Source organism: Podarcis liolepis (assembly GCF_965112155.1).
Source record: "Podarcis liolepis genome assembly, chromosome: 8".
NCBI classification, from domain to species: domain Eukaryota; kingdom Metazoa; phylum Chordata; class Lepidosauria; order Squamata; family Lacertidae; genus Podarcis; species Podarcis liolepis.
In genome coordinates, this window is record NC_139560.1 from 8,218,015 (window position 1) to 8,231,043 (window position 13,029).

Here is a 13,029-nt window from a genome sequence, read left to right on the forward strand (position 1 = left end):
AATTGCTTTGCTTTGACTGCAAACTTCCATGGGTGGGAAGAACAATATAATTATACAGCGCCAACTGGTACTTTTGCATTGTCAACTCTAAAAGCAGTTAAAAACCACCAGGGAAAACAAACCCTTAAACAAACAGCCCCATCTGTCTGCTTAGCCAATTTATATGTATATTTCCTACTGCTTGGCAAATAAATAATAATTTAGGAAAGGCATCAGAGCATGTTTCCCTGCAGGACTATAAGTCAGAAGGCTAAAGAATGCTTTTAAGTGCCCACTGTAGTTACATAAAAGAATCAGCAATACGTAACAAGCACACACCTCCCCCAACTAGGCTGCTGGTTCAGACCAAAGGCCTGTCTTGTGCAGCCTATGATCCAACCCACAGCAGCCAAGCAATTTATTCTATAAAGCTCAGAAGATAATAATAATAATAATAATAATAATAATAATAATAATAATAATAATATCTCTATTGTCATTGCCCCCTTCGGGGACAACGAAATTACTTGACTGCTCCATAAAAACACTAATTAAACAATACAGTATAATACAGCAAGGGAGATTAGATGACTTTCAAAGTCTGGGCTTCCCATTCAGGGCCGAGATCGCTCTGGAGAAGAAGCTGTTCTTAAGACAGCTTCATCGTCCTGTATCTCCGTCCCGACGGCAAGAGCTCGAAGAGACAGTGACCAGGATGTGATGGATCTTTTACTATGTCCAGTGCCTTCCTATGGCACCTTGTGGCATAAATCTGCTCTAAGGTGGAGAGTGGGCAGCCAACAATGCTCTCTGCTGCCTTAACAACCCTGCACAACCCCATCCTGTCCTGGGTAGTACAGCTTCCGTACCACACACATAAGCCATAAGTGAGCACACTCTCAATGGAACAGTGATAGAAGGCAAGCAGCAGTTTCTGCGGAAGATGGTTTTTCCTTAGTATTCTCAAAAAGTACAGTCTCTGCTGCGCCTTCTTCACAAGCCCCCTTGTGTTGACACTCCAGGACAGATCCTCTTGTAATTCAATGCCCAAAAATCTGAACATTGTTACCCTCTCCACACAGACCCCATCAATCAAAAGTGGCTGGACGTTGCTCTTCTGTCTCCTGAAGTCCACCACAAGCTCCTTTGTCTTCCTTGTATTTATGAGCAAGTTGTTAGCTCTGCACCACTCTGATGGGTGATTCCATCAGTTTCAGCTTGTCTCATTTTCTCATTTCCACTCCACCCCCTGCCCCCAGGCTTAAGCTCATCTTTAAAAAAGATGCTCACAAATATGCATAAGTTTTGAAATAATTTTTCCCTAATATAATGCATTTTTATACGTTATTTTTAGTAACGTGTATTTTTTTTGTACATGGCTGGCGAACTGCACTGCAAAATTAGGAGGAGTGCAAACTTCTTTCTTAAATGTATTTTTTAATTAAAGATTCCTCGGTTTACAAAAGTGTGCACAATGTCTCTTTTTTTCAAGTTACGCTTTATGCAAGTCAGTTTCATTTGTTGAGACATTAGTGTTACATTAGGAAGAGGGGGAGAGGGATGGTGAGTGGGGGTGGGTGGGGGCGAAGTTTCTATTTTACTTAGTGTATGTGTGGGGTTTTGTGTCAGCGTTGCTTGTGCGGGTTCTTGTTGCTATTCGCTTGTGTTCCTTTGGTGGTGAGAGAAGTTGGGGTTGGCCTAGGGTGTGGATGATTGTTTGTGATTGGCTGTGGTGAACTTTGTTTTCATGTGTGAGTGGGGTGGGTGTTTGTGAATCAGGATAGCCATATTGATTTGTATGTTGCTGGTGGATTCTTGTCGTTGTTTTGTTGGGCTGTGTATGTGATAAAGGGGAGCCATACCAAGGTGAAGGCATCAAGAAATCCATCTTCAAAGGATGGACATGCTTAGGTTCGTGTTTTAGAGAGTGCAGTTTAGGAAAGCTCACTTTTAAATGCAAACTTTCTTTCGCATCCATATTTCCAAGTGACCAATTTTTAGGAGGACACTAACTCTGTTTCTGGGATGCGGGTGGTGCTGTGGGTTAAACCACAGAGCCTAGGGCTTGCTGATCAGAAGGTTGGTGGTTTGAATCCCCACAACGGGGTGAGCCCCTGTTGCTCAGTCCCTGCTCCTGCCAACCTAGCAGTTCGAAAGCACGTCAAAGTGCAAGTAGATAAATAGGTACCGCTCAAGCGGGAAGGTAAATGGCATATCCGTGCGCTGCTCTGGTTTGCCAGAAGCGGCTTAGTCATGCTGGTCACATGACCTGGAAGCTGTATGCTGACTCCCTCGGCCAATAAAGCGAGATGAGTGCCGCAACCCCAGAGTCGTCTGTGACTGGACCTAATGGTCAGGGGTCCCTTTACCTAACTCTGTCTCTGCAAGAAGAATGCAGCCATCATAAGTAGCAGTTATTCCACCAATCCCTTTTTGGATTTAGCTCTGCAAAATTAAATCTGATTCCACTGAACCCTTGCTTTTCTGCTTAAACCATTTGTAGCTTCATCTACAAGCAGCACTGTGATATTCCATGCTAATCCAAAATCTTCCTCATTTTCAAAATTTCAGCAGAAAGCCTGTGTTGAAAAAAAAAAATGGTTTCATTGTAGCCTAATCATTCCACTTATTTTTCCTGTGTAGGTATTAGACTCCAATGTGCTTTTTGAATGGCACATTTTTTAAAAGTACATTTCTATAGGCAAAGATTTGCGGAATGGGACAGAATTTACCCAGCTGAATCCTTGGGAAAGCTATCAAGTTCTTATTTTCTGGGACCAGCTCAGCAACAACTGTCTATACCAAACTTCTTTTTTTCCACTGTGGTCATCACAATGTTCTATGAAATCCAGCCAAAGTACTTTCCTGCTGAGATAAATGGTTAGAAAAGTAATAAAGGAGTAAAGCTTTTGCACTTTGTGAATAATAATATCCCACAATTATGGGCTTTTTGGCAGATCTTCAGGTTCATATTTGGCATGTTGAGACCTACAGTTCTTCCACTCTTATCCCCTTAATTAGTTTCCAGAACGAATTATCAGGAGAACCTGTGGACACTCCATCATAGGAGAATATAAGAAACTGTCTGCCATGACACCAAATCAAATTAAGAGGGTTTTTGTTTTGTCCAAACAGCTTGTGCCTACTGTAACTGGCAGCAGCTAATCAGTCTCACGCAGAAACATTTCCCAGCTTATTTCATTATTTTTAATTAAAAGGCTCAGGTGCCAAACCCAGACGCTTCATACAGACAAAACACTGGTTGTCCACTGAGCCATGACTGTTTGAAACTAGGAGGGAAAACAAACAATTCCAGAGATACGTTACAGAGTTTTCTTAGGTGGCGGACCAGTTTTCACATGCATTTGCATTGTCATTAATGGAAGACTGTCTACAGCAATGAATTGCATGTGATAACTGTCATGGACTGGCTAGAGGCAGAGGAGTGATGGATGGCACCAACTGGGAAACCCCCAAGGAATGAAGGCCCAGAACCTGGAGATTGGTGGTAGGGTGACAATCAGTGGTTAGTGGGAGAAGTGGGAGGAGGTTGGGAGGAGGAGATGTTGGAAGCCCAGATGTTGGAGGCCCAGAACATTGTCAGGAGCTCATCCTACACTTGAGAAGGACCCTGGCAGAGACACATGCCTGACCGGCATGTTCTCTCCTTCCTGGTCGTTCATTCAGGAGCTTCCAAAGCTTTCTTTTGCCCAAACATCACAGCGACCGATGCCAACAGACACTGGCACACTTAGGGATCCGCAGAGTTCGCACAACTTGCGTAACAGACCTCAGCAACTCAGCATTTTGGCTATCTATTTTATTTACATATAAACACACATGGAGCATTGCAACATGGCGCTCTCTCTCTCTCTAGCATCAGACAGCAAAGAGAAAAAAGGACAAAGGACAATAGTCCCACTTCACGGAACACAGTAACACAAACATCCTGTTTCCATCACTTTCCACTCTGTGGAGTCAAAACATATACTGTCTAACAGTTTTCACATGCATTTGCATTGTCATTACTGGAAGACTGTCTACAGCAATGAATTGCACGTGATAACTGTCATGGACTGGCTAGAGGCAGAGGAGTGGTGGATGGCACCAACTGGGAAACCCCCCAAGGAATGAAGGCCCAGAACCCAGAGATTGGTGGTAGGGTGACAATCAGTGGTTAGAGAGAGAAGTGGGAGAAGATTGGGAGGAGGAGATGTTGGAAGCTGAAGAGGTAACAGGTTTTAGTGAGCAGGGGGAGTCTGTGACAGAGAGAAGTCCAGAACCAGAAGGGGAAGCTGAAGCAGGAGAGGATGGAGGCCAAGAGGCACAGATGAGTCAGCTCCCTTCCCCACTCCTCCAGTCTCCCAGAACCAGAAAATAAGAGGAAGGAACGGAGACAGGCTTGCCGGCAGAGTCTCAGATTGCTTGGGAAGGACGCAGGACAGGAGGAGGCTTAGGCAGCTGTGGGAAGGTGGGGACTGATTCAGAAATGTAGAGAGTGGATCTTAAGATTGGAGAAAGGAGATCTATCCATCCCTAGACAACATATCTGGAACATTTGTATTGGACTGCAATGTGTTTGAGTGGAGTTGGTTCACACATTCAGCTGCCAATCAAGGGTACAATAATAAAGTGTAGATAAACTGAGTAACGTGCATGCACGCGTTAAATGGCCCTGTCTGCATCCTCTAAAATCTGGAAGTACAACACCAGTGCGAGTGTGAAGACTCAAGGGCTGCTATTACTGATACCACTTCTGACACCACAAAGGTGAAAACAGCATAGCAGTAGTCTTGCCTATGACACTGCATGGTTAGTTGCAAAGATAGATGTTAAAATGGCCCTCCGATTTTGCATGACCTTAGATTTAAGTGATGTGTTTTACTCATAACAAAATAGAGGTATTTCCATAAGACAAAAAAGTGGATGTGCTTTTTTTAAAGTCTTGAAGGCCATAGCTCAGTGGTAGAGTATCTGCTTTGTGTGGAGAAGATCTCAGATTCAATACCAAGTATCTACAGGTAAGCCAGGGACAGTCCTTTGTCTGAAACCCTAGAGAGTCACTCCCAGTCAGTGCAAACAATACTGAGCTGGTTAGCTGGTCTGATTCAGTATATCAGGAACCTTTTTCTATATTCAGTTGAATACAGAAGGTCTCAGATTCAGTCCCCAGAATCTCCAGGCAGGGCTGAGAGAGACCCTTGTCTGAAACCCTGGAGAGCTGCAGCCACTGAATGTAGACAATGCTGAGATAGATGGACCAATTCAGTGTATTGGAAGCTGCCTTGGAGTCATTCCTGTGCGTCGGTATTTTTGCATGGCTTATTAAGGCGGCCCATGCTGGCAGAAGCAGAAAAGTCATGGGGAGAAAACAGTGGGGAGGTCATGTCTAATGACAAAGGGGTAAGCTCAAGGTTTGCTGGCCTGATTGAAAGTGTGAGGCTGAAGCAGTGGGAAATCTGCAGCAAGCTGTCCTGACCGCTTTTCTTTTCTTTTAAGGTAACCACCGGGGAAGGATTTATTTTGACCGTGGTGCCAGATGAGATTTAGATGTAGGGTCCTACTTGATTAACAATGTGTGCATATGCTCTGGTGCTGAGCTATGACCCCCCCCCCCAGCACTCAAATACCAGATGTCAGGGAACTGCCATCGGCTCAGAGGCGAGATAGAGGGGAAGCCCCACCTTCAGTGAGGAAGAGGTGCAAGGACCAGAGGATGCTAGTAAGAGCCTTAACACCACTCCTGGGCAAGCTGGACAGGAGGGAAACACGCCCTTGCCATCACCCATCTTGCGCAGTAGTTTGAGGTGCAGGGAGGGGTGGAAAAGGCTGGGGCTGATGAAACTTTTATGTTGGGGGAGGTACAAAAACAGACCACTCCCCTATTCTGCTAGCGATTGAGCCAGACATGAACATGTGACGCTCTTCACTGTAAATGTTGTTGTTGTTGTTTAGTCGTTTAGTCGTGTCCGACTCTTCGTGACCCCATGGACCAGAGCATGCCAGGCACTTCTGTCTTCCACTTCCTCCCGCAGTTTAGTCAAACTCATGCTGGTAGCTTCGAGAACACCGTCCAGCCATCTCGTCCTCTGTCGTCCCCTTCTCCTTGTGCCCTCCATCTTTCCCAACATCAGGGTCTTTTCCAGGAAGTCTTCTCTTCTCATGAGGTGGCCAAAGTATTGGAGTCTCAGCTTCACTATCTGTTCTTCCAGTGAGCACTCAGGGCTGATTTCCTTCAGAATGGATAGGTTTGATCTTCTTGCAGTCCATGGGACTCTCAAGAGTCTCCTCCAGCACCAGAATTCAAAAGCATCAATTCTTCGGCGATCAGCCTTCTTTATGGTCCAGCTTTCATTCCATACATCACTACTGGGAACACCATAGCTTTTACTATATGGACCTTCACTGTAAATAGTTTGCACCAAAATAAAGCCTGTAAAAGATAGGTGGGAATCGTGCCTGGTTACTCTCGAGCAACCGCAACAGCATCTGACACCACCCACTCACCTGGGCCCCATAGCTCTTTAAGTGCTTTTAGTTAAACAATAAGGTTGAGTTACTAGTTCTTCACAGCTTATGATTACCAGCTCCATGTCTCCACCTACTTCACCACGTCTCTATTGCCACTACCATAGCCCTCCTGTCTGGGTCTGAATGTCTGCAACAGAAAGCCTGCTGTACTCATCCTCCCTGCACAATTTATAGCAGGGGTGTGGAACAACTGTCCCTCCAGATGTTGCCACAACTCCCATCATCCCTGAGCATTGGCCATGCTGGTTGACAATACCTTGGTCAGGCCACACCTAGAATACTGTGGCCAGCTTTGGGCATCATATTGACAAGCTGGAGTGTGTTGCAGAGGAGGGCAACCAAGATGATGTAAGGCCTGGAAACCAAGCCTTATGAGGAATGGTTGAAGGATTTAGGTATGTTTAGTGTGGAGAAGAGAAGACTGAGAGGTGTTATGACAGAAATCTTCAAATATGTAATGGGCTGCCACAGGGAAGATGGAACAAACTTGTTTTCTGCTGTTCCAGAGGACAGGACTTGAACCAGTGGATTCAACAAGAAAGGAGATTCTAACAAAACACTAGGAAGACCTGCATGACAGTAAGAGGTGTCTGAGAATGGAACAGACTCATTCCAAAGGTGGTAGGTGCTCCTTCATTGGATGCTTTTAAGCAGAGGTTGGATGGTCATCTGCCAGAGCTGCTTTAGTTGTGGTTGTTCATTGCAGGGGCCTGGACCAGAAGACCTTAAGGCCCCTTCCAACTCTACAATGCTATGATTCTATGATGGGAGTTGGACTCCGAAGATCATCTGGAGGTCCACAGGTTCTCCATCCCTGATTGATAACATTTGAAGACAAACTTTTCTTCAGTTAAAAGCAGCCACGAGGTGGTGTTTAGGTCCCATGGTAGCATGAGAAACATTCTGAGCTCTTCACTGTGCTATGCTTAGGCTTAGATCTTCTGCATCATCCAACTGCTGTTAGCTAGGACTGAAGGTGATGGGGGAAGAAACAAGCACTATATAGGTTATTGATGTTCTCTTCTCATGTGTTCGCTCCTCCTCTTTCTAATTATTTCATACATCCCTTTTCCTCCAAGAAGCTCAAAGTTCTCCTCCCGCTTTTTCCTTACAACAACCCTGTGAGGTGGGTTAGGGTGAGAGCCAAGAGCTTCATGGCCGAGGACGGATCTGAACCAGGGTTTCCCAGGTCCTAGCCCAACACCTTACCACCATACTGGCTCTTCTCTTCACCATGGCTTTCTGTAGTTTTTTGCCTCAGCTGACCATGACCCATATAAAATAGTCTGGAGAATGATCTCTGCTCTTGTCCTGGGCGTTCTTCTCTAGGACAAGAGTGAGCTATAACTTGGGTTTGTTCCTTCAAGACCTTTCCCCCTGAGGCTCTTTCTGTTCCAGACTGTAATGTTCTTGCTGCTGCCACATTTTTTTACCCCTTTTGTTTCATTTCCAGCATCTTGCTGAGATATAAGAACCTAACAGCAGCTCAGACACTGGCCAATAACAGCTACATGTCATCAAGTTGTGGATGAGTGTTTGTCAAAATGAAGAATATGCTTTCTCATTACCTTGCAGCTTGTGCTACAAGCCAGTCTTGGGTCCTGCCTGTGAAAGAACCAGGAGTTCTAGCAGCTGTTGCACTGTGTAGTGCTGCTGAGTTCCATCGCCATAGCAACAGCATCAGTACCATCTGCGGCATCCTCCTCCCCCTCTCCACTCATACTCCTCCTCCTCCGTAACATCATCAGTACCAGGAACAGCAGCAGCAGCCTGGGCAGAAGCCAGTGCCTGGTAGCACACTGACTGCAATTTCAACCAGCTGGCTTGGGAGACCCGCTCCGGCACCAGGACCAGTGATGAGCTGCAGCAACCGCTACTCTGTCATTTTCTGGAAGATGGACAGATAGAAAAAAAGGGAGGGAAAGAGAGTTGAGGACAGTACACTGCAGAGGAGCCGGAGAAGACCTAGGTAAGGGACATTTTTCCCCCAACTCCCTGTTTCTGCCAACTCTCTGCCCTTGATTATCTCAATTGCATTTACACGTATTTCTGATTTACTAACCATTTTGAACGTATCCAAATTATCCCTCTCCCCACCCCCCACAAACCAATGCCTGCTTTAAAAAAGAGATTCCCCTCCTCCTATTCTTACCATCATCACTTTAATCTTAAAAACAACAAATATATTCAGAGAGAGGAGGGGAGGGAGGGAGGGGGAGAGAGAGACTGGATTTGATTTTTGTTGATGGGGGAACATAATCAAGAGACGCAATGTGTTGGATCCAAAGGGAAAAAAAGGTTCTTGCTGAGTGCTTCAGAATAAAAAGTGGGCAGCAGCTTGGAGAAGGGGCTGGCATAGCAATTGTTCATTCTTTTTCAGAAAAAAAAGAAAACCCATACAGGTCTGTGTCCAATCTGTTTATTAAATTGCTCTGAAAAATATTCTGCTGAGATTTTTTAAGACAGCGAGGTGTGTGTGTGTGTGTGTGATTAGTAAAGTCTTTCTCAAAAGCTTGATTTATATAGTGGAAAAAGTAGTGTGTGTGTGTGTGTGTGTGAGAGAGAGAGAGAGAGAGAGAGAGAGTAATTAGGGATGATGAGTTCATAAGCTCCCTGTTATTTACAGCTTGGGTTTGTACTGTTTGATATGAAACACATTCTGTACACTGGGTTGGAATATTGGATACTCTTGGCACAACAGACAGATTAAGAGCATTTCCCCAATGTCTGGTGTCCAGGTATTTTCCAGCCTTCTTACCTGGGGTTCTTTGACAAGAGATAATACGGACTGAACTTCCGATGTTCTGCATGCAAATCATGCACTCTGCCACTGAGCACTGGGCACACCGAGTCTGATGTGATGGGCGGAGAGTCCTGCACTGAGCAATGTTTTTGGCTAAGGCACTGAATCTTCTTCTTAGATACTTCTTAGGGACCTTTTGACTCCTTCTTTGAACCCTATAATTCTAAGGTTGTAGTCCTGTACGCATTGACCTGGAAGTGAGTCCCATTCAACACTGTGGGACTTATTTCTGAGTAGACGTGCATAGGATCGTGTTCCAGATATACCGTGTCTTGCTATGTAGACTCATGGTGATGTTGTTATCTGGTGCAAATGGCAGTAACTCCCCTGTAAGCAAACATTAGATTGTCTCAATGCTGTGAATGTCCTTAAGCCATCCATACGAGATTATGTCATATCAATAAATTTACTCTGTGCATCTTTTCCCACCTTGAAACTGTTTTGTGCCTCTGTTGCTATGACTCACCAACCAGTTGAGCTACAGTTCCTGTGTTTCCTTTGATTTGCTTCCTGGGTTGAATTCAGTTTCGTTGCATGACTGAGAATGTTATTCAGTTACAGCAATCATTCCAACAGCAGTTTTCATTTGACAGTGTGCTTGATCATTTGTGTTTCGCCTGTCTTGAACAAACCTCTGAGTTAAGTCACCATGAATCCTCATTTGCACATGGGGAAGCAAGGCTAAGTAACTGTGATTTACTCAAGGCCATTGAAGAAATTTGGATTGGGTTCCTATATCCAGAGACGCATACTAAAGAACACAATGCAGATTTTTTTATTTGATTTTTATTTGCCCCTTCAACTCAACATCAGTTGCTTTTAACAGTTGTTGTTAATTTCACCAGTAATTCTATTGCTTTATTCATTTTGTAAACTGCTTGAAGGTTGCTGCAGTGCTTTTTATAATCAGGCAATATATACAGTAATCTGTATGAAATAAAATCGATAATAATATTTAACCAAAATCAAGTTCTGAGGCAAAATTGATAGAGCAAACCATCACTCAACCATCTGAAGGCAAAAAGAATTCTAGCAAGATTAAGAAAAAGGAAAACACTCAAACAATGAAGTTTTGTACATTTCTTGATTTCTTCCTCTCCTCTCCAGAAACCTGAATTTGAAATGAATTCTAATGGGTCTGCTCAGGCCAAATAACTTGGAATCCGGAGAAGAGCTAGAGAACAGAGAGATGTGTGTATTTTTGAGCAAAACACTGCAATGTTCTATAGAGCGTCACAGGTGAAAGATGGGGTTGCCTGGTTGTTGTTCCTTAGCACTGGTGAACATCTCTAGCGAAGGTTTTGCAATGAATGCGGGTGGCACTGTGATCTAAACCACTGAGCCTCTTGGGCTTGCCAATCAAAAGGTTGGCAGTTCGAATCCACACAACGGGGTGAGCTCCTGTTGCTCTGTCCCAGCTCCTGCCTACCTAGCAGTTCGAAAGCACACCAGTGCAAGTAGATAAATAGGTACCGCTGTGGTGGGAAGGTAAACGGCATTTCCGTGCGCTCTGGTTTCCTTCGCGGTGTTCTGTTGTGCCAGAAGCATGCTGGCCACATGACCCGGAAAGCTGTCTGTGGACAAGTGCCAGCTCCCTTGGCCTGAAAGCAAGATGAGTGCCGCAACCACATAGTCACCTTTGACTGGACTTAACCGTCCAGGGGAAGTCCTTTACCATTTTTTCCCTTGAGTGCACTGAAAATGTGAACATGGCATCTGTTCCTCTTATGTTAGAAATAAATGCACCTGCATTTTCTGCTCCCTTGTTGCAGGGAGATATAGGAGCACAGGAAGCTGTCTTGCACTGAGTGAGACTATTGGTCCATCTACCCCAGTATTATCTACACTGACTGGCATGAGCTTTCAAGGATTTCAGCCCAGGATCTATCCCAGCCTTATCTAGAGATGCTGGGATTGATCCTGGGACCTTCTGCATGCAAAGCAAATGCTCCAGCACTGAGCTATGGCTCTTCTCCAATGCTTTGGAAGGTCTTGCCGATCAGAAGGTCGGCGGTTTGAATCCCTGCGACGGGGTGAGCTCCCGTTGCTCGGTCCCTGCTCCTGCCAACCTAGCAGTTCGAAAGCACATCAAAGTGCAAGTAGATAAATAGGCACTGCTCCGGCGGGAAGGTAAACGGCGTTTCCGTGCACTGCTCTGGTTAACCAGAAGCGGCTTAGTCATGCTGGCCACATCACCCAGAAGCTGTACACCGGCTCCCTTGGCCAATAAAGCGAGATGAGCGCCGCAACCCCAGAGTCAGCCACGACTGGACCTAATGGTCAGGGGTCCCTTTACCTTTACGACCAGAGATACCTGCTGAAATTCCCTCTTTACAATTATTAGAGGTGCAGAGGTCCAGTCCTCACTTACATCTGGCCATTGCAGATCGTCTTTGAATTTATTTTAAAATTTATTGTTAAAAAAACCTCAAGTCACTTTAAATAGTAACATTTCGATACTGATATATTTTCTGCTGCTGTTGCTGCTAATCTTAGTAATTTGACTTAGTTTGTGAAAGGTTCATTAACTAAATGTAGATATTTTTGTGTGTGGTCATTTATGAGAGGAAAGCTTTTCATACATTATAATATTGCAATGTCTGTTAGCATGCTAATACCTGAAAACTGCTATATTGTGTGTGCAGTAAATTTAGGATTGTTTCTGGTGTAAGCATATATTTATGATTTGTTTAATGTTCTTGTGAGCTGCTTTAACTATGATTTGGGAAAATAATGTATTTGTTTTCTCTGGCTTATAGAAACAACAAATGCAATACCTGAGTTACTACTGCAGTCTTTATCTTTTTTTAATTTTGGGATTTTTCAATATTTTGGTATGTTGGCCCTTTATATACTGTACATAGCTACATGTGTGCCTGAAGTCCAACAGTAAGAGCACAATTCAGTAAAAGGCAGTTTTGAGTATTTCTCATTAAAAGCAATGGAGTGGGACTCACGAGTCAACCTGAATTTGTTGGACTTATTTATTTGGAAATTGCCCCTCAGGGGCAGCATTGTGGCTTAGTGGTTAGACCACACACTTTTTTGTAAAAGCTCCCAGGTTTGATCCCATGTGTCTCTGGGGAAGGCCAGGAGAGCCTGAAATCTTGGAAATCCACTGGCTGACAATATTGACAGTACTGAGGACCAATGGTTTGACTTGGTACAAGGCAGCTTATTATGTTCCTATAAATATGTTTTCTTGCACATGGCCTGCTGAAATGAAACGAAGGAATGACATATGTACAAGGCTGCAACAGTGCCCATGTTCAAGTCACCATTCATTATAACTGGGGTTGTTCAGGAGAACAGCAGATTGTGAACAGTCACAGCAGACGGTGTCCTTTAAGAATAACTTTAAAGTTTCACATGTAAATGTTAAGCTTCCCGCTTAATCTTCATTTTAACATTATTGATACTGCTGAATGCCAGTTGTCGAGTAGCAGAGATGCTCATGAAGTCCTTCTGAGCCAGGCATGGATATGAACTTAGAGGGTTTATAAAAGCCAGGCCTAGAGGAGAAGCAAGTTTCTCAAAGGCCCCTCCAAATTCTCTGTCTCAGAGGAAAATCTAAGCTGGAGAAGAATTCATGGCTTCTCCCTGCCTGCCCTTCTCTCTCTCTCTCTCTCTCTCTCTCTCTCTCTCTCTCTCTCTCTCTCTCTCTTTCTATGCGTCTGTGTGTTTGTAGTGGAACATCAGTGCAAATTTCATCAAGA

General features: G+C 44.4%; 1 protein-coding gene across 1 annotated transcript in view; it reads left to right on the top strand.

Moving 5' to 3' along the window:
• The first annotated feature begins 8,436 nt into the window (after positions 1–8,436).
• FAM135B (family with sequence similarity 135 member B) overlaps positions 8,437–13,029 on the top strand; it is a 140,687-nt gene continuing 136,094 nt past the window's right edge. The window contains exon 1 of the mRNA XM_083516510.1: positions 8,437–8,479. The gene's annotated coding sequence lies outside the window, so the exon portion shown is untranslated. The remainder of the gene's footprint in view (positions 8,480–13,029) is intronic.